This window comes from Bubalus bubalis, chromosome 14 (assembly GCF_019923935.1).
Source record: "Bubalus bubalis isolate 160015118507 breed Murrah chromosome 14, NDDB_SH_1, whole genome shotgun sequence".
Classification (NCBI taxonomy): domain Eukaryota; kingdom Metazoa; phylum Chordata; class Mammalia; order Artiodactyla; family Bovidae; genus Bubalus; species Bubalus bubalis.
This window is the reverse complement of record NC_059170.1, coordinates 11,614,877-11,629,311: the sequence shown is the minus strand read 5'-3', so window position 1 is coordinate 11,629,311 and position 14,435 is coordinate 11,614,877.

Genomic DNA, 14,435 nt, shown 5'->3' with positions numbered 1-14,435 from the left:
ATTCTATTTTGTGAATCTGTTTACCCATTCACCTGGGCTGTTTGTGCTACTGCTAAGTCACTTTAGTCGTGTCCGACTCTGTGCGAACCCATAGACGGCAGCCCACCAGGCTCCCCATCCCTGGGATTCTCCAGGCAAGAGTACTGGAGTGGGATGCCATCGCCTTCTCCGATTGGGATTGTATTGCTACTGCTGCTAGTTGCTTCAGTCGTGTCTGACTCTGTGCGACCCCATAGACGGCAGCCCACCAGGCTCCCCCGTCCCTGGGATTCTCCAGGCAAGAACACTGGAGTGAATTGCCATTTCCTTCTCCAATGCATGAAAGTGAAAAGTGAAAGTGAAGTCACTCAGTCTTGTCCGACCCTCAGTGACCCCATGGACTGCAGCCTTCCAGGCTCCTCCATCTATGGGATTTTCCAGGCAAGAGTACTGGAGTGGGGTGCCATTGCCTTCTCTGGGGCTGTTTGTAGTTTGGGGCTATTATGGATAGAGTTGCTGTTTACATATAAGTACAAGATTTTCCTGGCTTTTGCAAAGATTTTCGTTTATTTAATTTCCAAGTAACACATGAACACACTCTTCCTTTTATCAAAATAATAAGTAGAGTCAAAAGGAGGACTCCCTTGCACCTTGCCCTGGCAATGCTTCTCAACCTTGAACATGCACACAAATCTGCTGAGGAATCTTATTAAAATGCCTGTTATGATTCAGTAGGTCTGGAGTGGAGTCTGAGATTCTGCATGTCTAACAAGCTCTCGGGGAATGCTAATGGGAGGGAGGTCCACAGACCACACTTTGAGTAGTAAGATCCCAGGCCAGCATTTCCCAAGCATGGCCACTTGACCATGTGCTTTACAATCATGCAGGAGGATGTTAAAAATGCAGATTCCCAGGTCCTGCCCCTCCCCCACTGACCCCATCTCTGAGGATAGAGTCTGCATAGCTTTGAGTTGAAATTATGCTCACCAGTGTCCAAAGATCACTGCTTTGGGACTGGTTTTTGGAGGGCCTGACTGGATCTGTCTTGACCTTGCTTATGTCGCCCGAGCCCTGTACAATGCCAGGACCATGCAAAATGCCTTTTAAAAGACTTACTTCCCCTCCCTCTACTAGGAGGTGGGTTTCATGCCCTGGGCACACTCCTGGATGCTTTCCAACAGGTTCCACTCAGCTTTTCTGCCCTACGACGTTAGAAGGCCATCATGTGACGCAGCTTTTGCTGCCAGGATAAGAGCTGTAGTGACAAGCATGAACACTGACAAGGCATTCAGGAATAAGCTTCAGTTTAAATTTGTCCAAATAACAGCAACAGTGGAACTAATGATGGGGAAAATGTCTGCAAACTGAGCTCAGTGCCAGGCGGAAGAACAGAAACCTTCATGCAGCAGCCTCAGGGAACCTCTGCGAGGGGACCCACCCTCGCCTCTCGTGGGGCTCTGACAGGCTTGGAGCCCATGGCACTGGCTGAAGTCCGCTGTGGCTTCTGTAGTGATACTTCTCAGATTTCCTCCCCAGCCTCATGCTCTTCACCCGACACATGGCCAACTCGGATCTTCCTCATCAGCTCCTGGCTTCTGTCTCCTGGCTGCCCCAGGAGCTGGAGCGCTGATTCTGTGTCCACCTGCCCAGAAGCCCTGGATTTCCATTCTGCCACCTTGCCTGCTTCCATTCGCGGGCACTGATTGCCACAGTGGGCTGTTCCGAGCTTCTCGATGCCAGTTTGGTTCCATGCAGAAGGAAAAGCAGGGCTGAGTGAGGAATCAGACAGCAGCCACCATCTGTGCCAATAGGGGCCACAGCTCTTAACTGGCCCAGAGAACACTGTGGCTGCAGCAGCAATGGGAAGGTCCAGACAAACCCAGGGGGGTGAGCTTGAATCTGAGGGCGGTGCCTGAAGAGGGTCACAAAGGAGTCTCAACACACAAACATTCAGCAGCCAAGGTAACAAACAGACTTGAAAGTAGCCCCAGGAAAGTTTTGGGGGAAACTAGACATTTAGCCAAAAGAGAGGATATGAACAGGACGAGGGTCTGCGTGCTGCCCCCAAATATCTGAAAGACCTACGTGTGGGAAACAGATGTGGTTACTGAACATCCTCATGGGCACACTCAGGACTGGAAGGTAGACAATTCAAGAGAGCATTTTTTTCCCCACTATCTGTAAAGAATTTAATCACAGTGTGAAATGCCCTAGAATGGACTTATCTGCCTGTTTAGGCAGTGAACTCTCCATCAGGAGAGGTGTTCAAGTCAGGGCCAGAAAACCTCTGGGTAAGTAAGGGCTTGACAATTAGAAGGTTTGGACTCAGAGACCCTTAAAGATCTATCACTGAGCCTCATGAGGCACGGATGAAGCAGCAGGTGGAATTTATCTAATACTGTGATAGCAAATAGCCACCAGGTGGCGGCAGAGCCACATCGTCCCAGCCAAGGAGCAATTCAGTAACTTACAGAAACTTAATTGGAAGCAAACAGACTGATGTAAATTGACATTTATGGGCAAAATCTATGAATCAAATCCACAGTAGATCTTTGGTCCCCAGCAGGACCTGGGAGCTCTAGGTCAAGGACGTTATAATCTTTTTTGAGAGAGGTAATCTTTCTTTATTTTAATTTTCCACTGAAGTACCACACGCATACAGCAAGGTACACAAATCATAAGCATACAGAGCAATGAATTCTCACCAATAGAGCACACCTTTATAACTAGCACCTAAATCAAGGGAAAAATATGGCCAGAGCCCCAGAAGCCTGTCTAGTCACTCCCACAGACCCCATATCTGATTTCTAACACCATAACCTAGTTTTGCTTTTCGGTCTCACATACATTAAATCATATAGTGTGGATTCCAGTGGAATCTTAGAGGGTTACATCATTGTGAGAGCCACTGATTTTGCTGTGTATGGTTGTGATTCCTTTCTCATTGCTGTGTAGTATGAATATAGTAGTATGCTCTGTAGCGTGAATAAACCACAGTTGATTTGTTCATTCTCCGGTTGATGGTATCTGAGTGATTTCTTATTTGGGGGCTACTACATGTTATGCTGCTATGAATTTCTAGCACATTCCCTAAGGAGAGCATATGTACATGGTTCTGTTGTGTATATAATTGTTAGGTCATGGGGTAAACACTAGCAGCTTTCACCTTTAGTAGACACTATCAACAAGTTTTTCCAAAGCAACAGTATTAATTTGCATTCCTACCGACAATATATGAGAATTTTGGTAGCTCCATGGCCACCCCAGCCTTCTTTCTCTGTCTAGATAAGTTTGGGTGGAGGAAGTGTAGGATACTTATAGCTATAAAAAACCGAGACAGCATATTAAAAAGCACAGACATTACTTTGCTATAGTTTTTCTAGTAGTCATGTGAGAGTTGGACCATAAGTCTGAGCACCAAAGAACTGATGCTTTCAAATTGTGGTGCTGCAGAAGTCTCTTGTGAGTCCCTTGGAAAGCAAGGAGATCAAATCAGTCAATCTTAAAGGGAATCAACCCTAAATAATCACTGTAAGGACTGTTGCTGAAGCTCCAATAATTTGGCCACCTGAGGCAAAGAGCCGACTTATTGCCCCTTCATTGCCAACTCAAAGCCCCTGATGCTGGGAAAGATTGAAGGCAAAAGGAGAAGTGGGTGGCAGAGGGTGAGATGGTTAGATAGCATCATCGACTCAATGGGCATGAATTTCAGCAAACTCTGAGGACAGAGGAGCCTGGTGTGCTATAGTCCGTGGGGTCCAAAGAGTTCAGACACGATTTAGTGACTGAACAAGAAGAACAGTACACCTCTTACCCTCAGATGAGAGTGAGTGTCTGGGCAGCATGAGTGGGTGAGCACGAGCCAGGAGGAGGAAGATTCCGTCCCACCAGGGTGTCCTGATGAGCCCTCCGGAGCATAGGTGTCTGTTGAATGAAGAACCTCCCTTCACAGGCTCTGAACAATTACCAGACTAAGCACTTGCTGTGGGCCTGGCACCTTCCTTTATGCTGGGCATACAGCAGTGAAGAGACAGACAACATCCCCACTCTAATGACACATACGCTCTAGTGGGTGTGGGAGAGAGTAAATAAACACATGTCACATGGTGAAAGCTTAATATTGTTGTTGAGTCGCTAAGTCATGTCCAGTTCTTTTCGACTCCACAGACTGTAGCCCACCAGGCTCCTCTGTCCATGGGATTTCCCAGGCAAGAATACTAGAGGGGGTTGCCAATTTCCTTCTCCAGGGGATCTTCCCAAACCAGGGATCGAACTCAAGTCTCCTTCATTGCAGGTGGATTCTTTACCACTGAGTTTAATAAAGAAAAATAAAAGAAGGTAAGAAAATATAGTGTGCAGGAAGGGATGCTGTTTTTTATATATATACTTATTTATCCATCTATTTGGCTATGTTGGATCTTAGCTGTGGCACCGGGATCTTCATTGCATCATGCAGGATCTTTTGTTTATCAGTTCATGGACTCTCTGGACTTCCCTGGTGCCTCAGACGGTAAAGCGTCTGCCTACAATCCGGGAGACCAGGGTTCAATCCCTGGGTTGGGAAGATCTCCTGGAGAAGGAAATGGCAACCCACTCCAGTGTTCTTGTCTGGAAAATCCCATGGACGGAGGAACCTGGTAGGCTATAGTCCATGGGGTCGCAAAGAATCAGACATGACTGAGAGACTTCACTTTCTTTTTCTTTCATGAACTCTCTAGTTGTGGCCCTCAGGCTTAGTTGCTTGGTGGCATGTGGAATCAGTTGCTTCCCAGCAGAAGGGATATCAGTTCCCCTTACCAGGGCTCCAATACATGTCCCCTGCATTGCAGGGATGATTCTTAACCACTGGACAAGCAGGGAAGTCCCAGGATCCTGTTTTAAAGTGGGTGATCACAGCATCACCTCACATCTGTTAAAACTTGTTCAGTCACTAAGTTGTGTCTCACTTTGCAACCCCATGGACTGCAGCACACCACACCTGTTAAAACGGCTATGATAAAAAAGTGAAGATGTGGGGAAAAGGGAACCCTTGTGCACTGTTGGTGGGAGTGTAAATTGGTGCAGCCACTATGGAAAACAATGTAGAGGTTCTTCAAAATATTAAAAATATTGCTATTGTATAATCCAGCAATTCCACTTCAAGGTACACAGTGTATCCAAAAGAAAAGAGAAAGCTATCTCAAAGGATATCTGTTCTCACGTGTTCACTGCAGCATTATTCACAGTAGCTAACACATGGAAACAACTTAAATGTATGTCAACAAAGGAATGGATAAAAAACATGTGGGGGATATGATATATATACACACACAGTGAAATGTTATTCGGCCATGAAAAAGAAAACCCTGCCTTTGCTACAACACCGGTGGACCTTGCAGGCACTATACTAAGTGAAATGTGAGATAGACAAAGACAAATGTTCTTACTTACACACAGAATCCAAAAAAGTTGAACTCATAAAAACAGAACAGAAGAGTGGTTGCCTGGGGCTAGGGAGTGGGAGAAATTGGAAGATGTAGGTCAAAAGGTACAAACTCCCAGCTGTAAGATGAATAAGCTCTGGGGAATCTCATATACAACATGGTGACTATATTAATAATACTGTATTAACAACTTGAAAGTTGTCAAGAGAGTAGATCTTAAAAATCATCACCACACACCCTCCAAAAATGGTTATTATGTGAGGCGAATGGAGGTGAGGGGTGTTAACTAACCTTATTGTGGTAATTATTTTGCAATATATACATGTATCAAATCATCGCACTGTACATTTTAAACTTACATGTTATATGTCAATACTGTCTCAATAAAACTGGGAAAAAATAAAATAAAATGAGTGGTTAGAGAAGTGACACAGTGATTTTGAGCAGACGCAGAAAGTGAGGGAACTATCAGAAAAGAGAGCTCCAAAAATTGGGAGATGGTCAATGCAAAGGCCCATGTGGTGGGTGGGTACTTGGCACACTCAAGGCACAGGAAGAAGCAAGTGGGAGGAAGAGTAAGGAACGGCAGGAAAGCATTAGGAGGGAAATGATTGGGTAGGACCCACCTCCGAGAATGACCAAAGACAACTACAAACCCAGCCCTTATAGACATGTATGTTCACATATAGGATTGAGGCATCTTGACAAACATCTAATTTGGGTCAGAGGTAGGCAGACTTTCCGTGAAGAACCAGCAAGTAGGCTTTCTGGGCAGGCTCTGCTATTCAATACTGCTGTTGTGACTTAAGAGCAGACAAAAGGTAAGTGGGTGCTGAAGTGTTTCAAAAGAACTTTATTTACAAAACTCAAAGGCAGGCCTCAAAAACGACAGAATGATCTCTGTTCGTTTCCAAGGCAAACCATTCAATATCACAGTAATCCAAGCCTATGCCCCAACCAGTAACGCTGAAGAAGCTGAAGTTGAATGGTTCTATGAAGACCTACAAGACCTTTTAGAACTAACACCCAAAAAAGATGTCCTTTTCACTACAGGGGACTGGAATGCAAGAGTAGAAAGTCAAGAAATACCTGGAGTAACAGGCAAATTTGGCCTTGGAACACGGAATGAAGCAGGGCAAAAGCTAAGAGAGTTTTGCCAAGAGAACGCACTGGTCACCGCAAACACCCTCTTCCAACAATGCAAGAGAAGACTCTACACATGGACATCACCAGATGGTCAACACCGAAATCAGATTGATTATATTCTTTTCAGCCAAAGATGGAGAAGCTCTATACAGTCAACAAAAACAAGACTGGGAGCTGACTCTGGCTCAGATCATGAGCTCCTTATTGCCAAATTCAGACTTAAATTGAAGAAAGTAGGAAAAACCACTAGACCATCCAGGTATGACCTAAATCAAATCCTTTATGATTATACAGTGGAAGTGAGAAATAGATTTAAGGGACTAGATCTGATATATAGAGTGCCTGATGAACTATGGACGGAGGTTCATAACATTGTACAGGAAACAGGGATCAAGACCATCCCCGTGGAAAAGAAATGCAAAAAAGCAAAATGGCTGTCTGGGGAGGCCTTACAAATAGCTGTGAAAAGAAGAGAAGCAAAAAGCAAAGGAGAAAAGGAAAGATATAAGCATCTGAATGCAGAGTTCCAAAGACTAGCAAGAAGAGATAAGAAAGCCTTCTTCAGCAATCAATGCAAAGATATAGAGGAAAACAACACAATGTTTGTTGAAAGACTAGAGATCTCTTCAAGAAAATTAGAGATACCAAAGGAACATTTCATGCAAAGATGGGCTCGATAAAGGACACAAATGGTATGGACCTAACAGAAGCAGAAGATATTAAGAAGAGGTGGCAAGAATACACAGAAGAACTGTACAAAAAAAGAGCTTCACAACCAAGATAATCATGATGGTGTGATCACTCACCTAGAGCCAGACATCCTGGAATGTGAAGTCAAGTAAGCCTTTGAAAGCATCACTACGAACAAAGCTAGTGGAGGTGATAGAATTCCAGTTGAGCTCTTTCAAATCCTGAAAGATGATGCTGTGAAAGTGCTGCACTCAATATGCCAGCAAATTTGGAAAACTCAGCAGTGGCCACAGGACTGGAAAAGGTCAGTTTTCATTCCAATCCCAAAGAAAGGCAATGCCAAAGAATGCTCAAACTACCGCACAATTGCACTCATCTCACACACTAGTAAAGTAATGCTCAAAATTCTCCAAGCCAGGCTTCAGCAATATGTGAATCGTGAACTTCCAGATGTTCAAGCTGGTTTTAGAAAAGGCAGAGGAACCAGAGATCAAATTGCCAACATCCACTGGATATGGAAAAAGCAAGTTCAGTTCAGTTCAGTTAAGTCACTCAGTTGTGTCCGACTCTTTGTGACCCTGTGAATTGCAGCACGCCAGGCCTCCCTGTCCATTACCAACTCCCGGAGTTCACTCAGACTCACATCCATCGAGTCAGTGATGCCATCCAGCCATCTCATCCTCTGTTGTCCCCTTCTCCTCTTGCCCCCAATCCCTCCCAGCATCAGAGTCTTTTCCAGTGAGTCAACTCTTCACATGAGGTGGCCAAAGTACTGGAGTTTCAGCTTTAGCATCATTCCTTCCAAAGAAATCCCAGGGCTGATCTCCTTCAGAATGGACTGGTTGGATCTCCTTGCAGTCCAAGGGACTCTCAAGAGTCTTCTCCAACACCACAGTTCAAAAGCATCAATTTTTTGGCACTCAGCTTTCTTCACAGTCCAACTCTCACATCCATACATGACCACTGGAAAAACCATAGCCTTGACTAGACGGAAGCAAGAGAGTTCCAGAAAAACATCTATTTCTGCTTTATTGACTATGCCAAAGCCTTTGACTGTGTGGATCACAAGAAACTGTGGAAAATTCTTCAAAAGATGGGAATACCAGACCACCTGACCTGCCTCTTGAGAAACCTATATGCAGGTCAGGAAGCAATAGTTAGAACTGGACATGGAATAACAGACTGGCTCCAAATAGGAAAAGGAGTACATCAAGGCTGTATACTGTCACCCTGCTTATTTAACTTATATGCAGAGTACACCATGAGAAACGCTGGGCTGGGAGAAACACAAGCTGGAATCAAGATTGCTGGGAGAAATATCAATAACCTCAGATATGCAGATGACTCTACCCTTATGGCAGAAAGTGAAGAGTAACTCAAAAGCCTCTTGATGAAAGTGAAAGTGGAGAGTGAAAAAGTTGGCTTAAAGCTCAACATTCAGAAAACAAAGATCATGGCATCTGGTCTCATCACTTCATGGGAAACAGATGGGGAAACAGTGGGAACAGTGTCAGACTGTATTTCTGGGGGATCCAAAATCACTGCAGATGGTGACTGCAGCCATGAAATTAAAAGACACTTACTCCTTGGAAGGAAAGTTATGAGCAACCTAGATAGCATATTCAAAAGCAGAGACATTACTTTGCCAACAAAGGTCCGTCTAGTCAAGGCTATGGTTTTTCCATTGGTCATGTATGGATGTGAGAGTTGGACTGTGAAGAAAGCTGAGTGCCAAAAAATTGATGCTTTTGAACTGTGGTGTTGGAGAAGACTCTTGAGAGTCCCTTGGACTGCAAGGAGATCCAACCAGTCCATTCTGAAGGAGATCAGCCCTGGGATTTCTTTGGAAGGAATGATGCTAAAGCTGAAACTCCAGTACTTTGGCCACCTCATGTGAAGAGTTGACTCACTGGAAAAGACTCTGATGCTGGGAGGGATTGGGGGCAGGAGGAGAAGGGGACGACAGAGGATGAGATGGCTGGATGGCATCACTGACTCGATGGACACGAGTCTGAGTGAACTCCAGGAGTTGGTGATGGACAGGGAGGCCTGGTGTGCTGCGATTCATGGGGTTGCAAAGAGTTGGACACGACTGAGCGACTGAACTGAACTGATCTGAAAGGCAGGCCTGCTTGGGCCTGGGGCCATAGTTTGCCACAGACACTCACTCCACTTCACCTTCTTGAGTCGTCAAAATCCATTCAAAAGTACAGCCTCTGGTATATAAAATTTTCAAACAAAGACAGCAAAACCTGTCAGAAACTAGCTTATATCACTTTGAATCACATGGATGCTTAGGAAATACTTTTGGTTTCCAGCTAAGTATGTTAAGAATTCCCCTTGGATTTAAAACCACGACAACTATGCCCTACTCCAGATTGTACTTTACAATTTCCGTTATCACTGTGGATGGTGACCACAGCCATGAAATTAGAAGACCACTGGTTGTTGGCAGGAAAGCTATGACAAACCTAGACAGTGTGTTAAAAAGCAAAGATATGACTTTGCCAACAAAGGTCCATATAGTCAATTCTATGGTCTTTCCATCCAACTTCCCTTGTAGCTCAGTCGGTAAAGAGTCTGCCTGCAATGCAGGAGATCTGGGTTCAATCCCTGGGTCAGGAGAAGGCAATGGCAACCCACTCCAGTATGCTTGTCAGAAGAATTCAATGGACAGAGGAGCCTGGCAGCCTACAGTCCATGGGGTGGCAAGAGTCAGACACGACTTAGCGACTAAAGCACCATGGTCTTTCCGGTAGTCATGTACAGATGAGAGAGTTGGATCGTAAAGAAGGCAGAGCACCAAAGAATTGATGCTTTCAAACTGTGGTGCTGGAGAAGACTCTTGAGAGTCCCTTGGACAGCAAGGAGAGCAAAGCAGTCAATCCTAAAGGAAATCAACCCTGAATACACTTTGGAAGGACTGATGCTGAAGTTGAAGCTCTAATACTTTGGCAACCTGATGTGAACAGCTGACTCATTGGCAAGACCCTGATCCTAGGAAAGATTAAAGGCAGAAGGAGAAGAGGGTGACAGAGGATGAGATGATTGGATGGCATTACCAATTCAATGGACATGAACTTAGGCATATTCCTGGAGCTGGTGATGGACAGGAAAGCCTGGTGTGCTGCAGTCCACAGGGTCGCGAAGAGTGGGATACGACTTGATGACTGAACAGCAACAATCATGGATTTGAAATTATTAACTCTCTTCTGGATCAGATTGCGGCTCCTCCCTCCCTCTCTTGCTGACAGATTCCCTCTCTTGCTGACAGGCACTCCACAACTTTTAAATGAACAGTGATCTTTATCTGCCACCATGATTGTAGACACTTCAGACACTGCCAAATGCTGTACATCCATCATTTCTCCTTTGAGTTGTTCTTTCAAAACATCAACAGAAGTCAGATTATCAGCAAGACTCCACAGAATGCTGCTGGCCCAACACTCCCTTCAATAATGATATTTGAGACCATTTCCTCTTAGGCAATTTAAGTTTTTTGTTAAGAGTAACCACTGGGGAGGAATTCCCTGGTGGTTCAGTGTTTCAGACTCTGTGCTTCCATTGCAAGGGGCAATTGATCCCTGTTATGTAGGAGATAGATGGGCTCCATATTATGACCTTTACAGCTGGCCTCCTATTTACATTTCATAGGGCAGGAACACATGGGCTTCAGGCAGGATACTACAACAGCCTTTCCTGAGGCAAGAGCTCACATTCCCTATTAGTGGGTGAACAATTCAACACTTGGTGAATTTGGCTTCACAATGATAGGAAGAGCTGACATTGAAGGATCAAAAAAACATCGCTGTGAACACTTGGCTGCCACAAGCCAGTTATCCCTGTGGTAACTTTTCTGACACTTTCTGCTTAAAACCCCAAAGATCAGAAGGATTGTGAGGGCCCCCTTTCACAGTCTGTGTTCATACTGAAAATCAAGAACAAGCGAGTTTTAGCCCTTCTGCCCCACAGGAGTTTTCTGTCCTCCCTAAGCTCGCCTCAGGACACCTGTGTTACTGTTTGACAGGTGTACCGCCCCAGTCAAACTCCCCACCTGGCATTGCACCTTGACACCAGAAGTGAGAACCCCTTTGGGCTCACCACCCCCCACATCCCAACTCACCGAGTCAGTGAAAAAACAATCAGACAAGAGCTAGGTGGGCTCCAGTTAAGGCATTTACAATCAGTCTCCTGTTTGCCCTTCGAAATGGAAGTAACAACAGAAACAGGGTAAATAGCCAGTGTTTGTCTCTTGTCAACACCTTACAGTAATAGTCATGGCAAGGACAAAGCGTGGCAAAACCCTGTTTGAGTAAAGAACTAACGATCAGGCTTCCCTGGTGGCTGATGGTAAAGAATCCACCTGTCAATGCGGGAGACAGGGGTTTGATCCCTAATCTGAGAAGATCCCACACGCTGGGGAGCAATTGAGCCCATGTGTCAAGAGAAGCCACTGCAATGAGAAGCCTGTGTACTGAAAATAGAGTAGCCTCCGTTCACCACAGCTATAGAAAAGCCTGCTCAGCAACAAAGATCCACAGCACAGCCAAAAATTGAAAAATAAATAAATTTTTTAAAAAAAGGATTAACTGGTCTCCCGTCTCCCCTTCTTTGGGGACAAGGGAGACACTACACAGCACAGAAAGGCTCCTTGTGGGTCAAAAGTCAGGAGATAATGTCAGACCAACCTCCCAGAAGCCTTTACTTCCGAGATTGATGAGGGTCCCAGGGTAGGTCAGGTGTGGAAAAAGAAACAGGTAATTGGCCTGAAGGAAGACAAAGGCCCGGAAGAACTGCCCTATATAAACGTCTTAACTGCCTCTTTACTGCACTCCTCCTCACTAGGGAGGACACCCACACCCTTTCTCTCCAGGTGTGCATCTCTGCCTTGCTTCTGTCTTAAGTAAACAAACCATTTTTCTAGGTCCTCTCCCACTCATTGTGCTATGTCTCTAATAATAAACTTTGTACCCGCATTTACAGTTTCTGCCTCTGGGTGATAAATGCATTTTTCACTGGGGCAAAGATCCAGGGGGGGAATAGCTTCTAGCCCCTAGCCCTCACTGGTCTGGTGGCTAGGATTTCTGGTTTTCATCCCAGCTGCACCTGCTGCTAAATCGCTTCAGTTGTGTCCGACTGTGTGCGACCCCATAGATGGCAGCCCACCAGGCTCCCCCGTCCCTGGGATTCTCCAGGCAAGAACACTGGAGTGGGTTGCCATTTCCTTCTCTAATGCAGAAAAGCGACAAGTGAAATGAAGTTGCAGCTACCCAGGTTCAATTCCTGGGCAGGGAATTAAGATCTCATTTCATGCCATCACTCACTGCTGCCTCACCAAGATCATCACCTGGTTAGGGAACTAAGATCCTGCAGGTCCCGGAGTGGTCAAAAAAAAAAAAAGAGTAGCCCCTGGGCTCTGGAGAAAAAGAGGTGAGGGAGAGGAGGACATGTCAGCTGCATCTTTCTCTGCACAAATGAACTGCAAGGAGACAGGAGGTGACACCCTACTTCCCATGCACATCTTAGTTCAGAGTGGGGTGTCGTCTCTTGCCAAAAATGAACTTTTGGATGGCTTATGGGACATTAGTTTCCGGACCAGGGATTGAACCTGGGCCCTAAGGCAGTGAAAGTGTGGAGTCCTAACCACTTGACCTCCAGGGGATTCCCAGCCAACAATGAATTTCAACAAACTTCAAAATACTGACAATTCAATCAGTGAAAAAAGTTATCCCATTAATTCTCCTTTCCGCAATTACTATATTCCACAAACACACAAAATTTTTACGATCCACCTATATATTTTATTTATCGAACTTTAAGCACAGTGTAGCCTCTACCACCAGATGCCAGTTCTTAACACTCCCCCTCCCCCAGTCGTGACAACCGACAGACTCTCAGACTTTGCCAAATGCCCCCGTGGGAGGAGGGGGAGGGAAAAATCATTGCCTTTAAACCAGAAACTGTAGAAGATCACGGAGAAGGCAATGGCACCCCACTCCAGTACTCTTGCCTGGAAAATCCCATGGATGGAAGAGCCTGGTAGGCTGCAGCCCATGGGGTCGCTAAGAGTCATACATGACTGAGCAACTTCACTTTCACTTTTCACGTTCATGCATTGGAGAAGGCAATGGCAACCCACTCCAGTGTTCTTGTCTGGAGAACCCCAGGGACGGGGGAGCCTGGTGGGCTGCCGTCTGTGGGGTCGCACAGAGTCGGACACGACTGAAGTGACTTAGCAGCAGTAGAAGATCAAGGCTGCCCAGGTGGAATACAGGGAAATACCTTAACAGCCAGTATTAACCCCATGATGCCTTTTTCCCTCAGCTTGTGTTACACCTTGCCTTCCGACCCTTCTTCCCAATTTTCTACTCACTTCTTACCAGCATCTTTTCCTGCACTTGTTTCAGAGAACTCCAGGGTCTTCTGATCTCCACTTAAACTTACTCCTCTGGGGTTTAAATAGTATTTCTAGTGGTAAACTCCAAAATGAGCGTTTCTGCCACATAGATAAGATACCCTTCAAACCAACGGGTGGGGGCGGGGAGGGATCACGTTGGGACAACGGACGCTCCACTGAGGGAAGGAAACGAGCGTACCTCTGTGGGAGGGCTGTCAGGTCTTGCTCAACTTTGTTGGGCCAGAGGTCTTGGCCCTGCTCCCTTTGTCAGTTCTACAGCAAGTGGTTTTCCCAGGTGGTGCTAGTGGTAGAGAACCCGCCTGCCAATGCACCCCTGGGTGGGGAAGATCCCCTGGAAGAGGGGATGGCAAACCACTCCAGTATTCCTGCCTGGAGAATCCCATGGACCCAGGAGCCTGGCAGGCTACATACAGTCCATAGGGTTGCAGAGAGTCGGACACGACTGAAGCATCTTAGGACGCACAGCGATCGTGGGATTGCCATGTATACTTCAATCTACAGGTGACTCCAGGAGTCAGTGCTCCAAGACTCCTGGAAGGACAGGTGGACATACTGGGAGGCAGTGAAGTGAGACCGCAATGGCGGCTGTGGGGCCACGAAGGACAGAAGCCAGCAGGGCTGTGAACCCCGGTCCGGGTTCACACGACCTCGGAGCAGAAACTTCGGATGCTGTGGAAAGGGCACTTAACCCACTGACTAGGCGCCTTCCACACCAGCTGAGCGTGAGCCCAACGATCCGTGAAAAAAATTTGAGCCTCGTTTTGACGAGCCAATCAGAG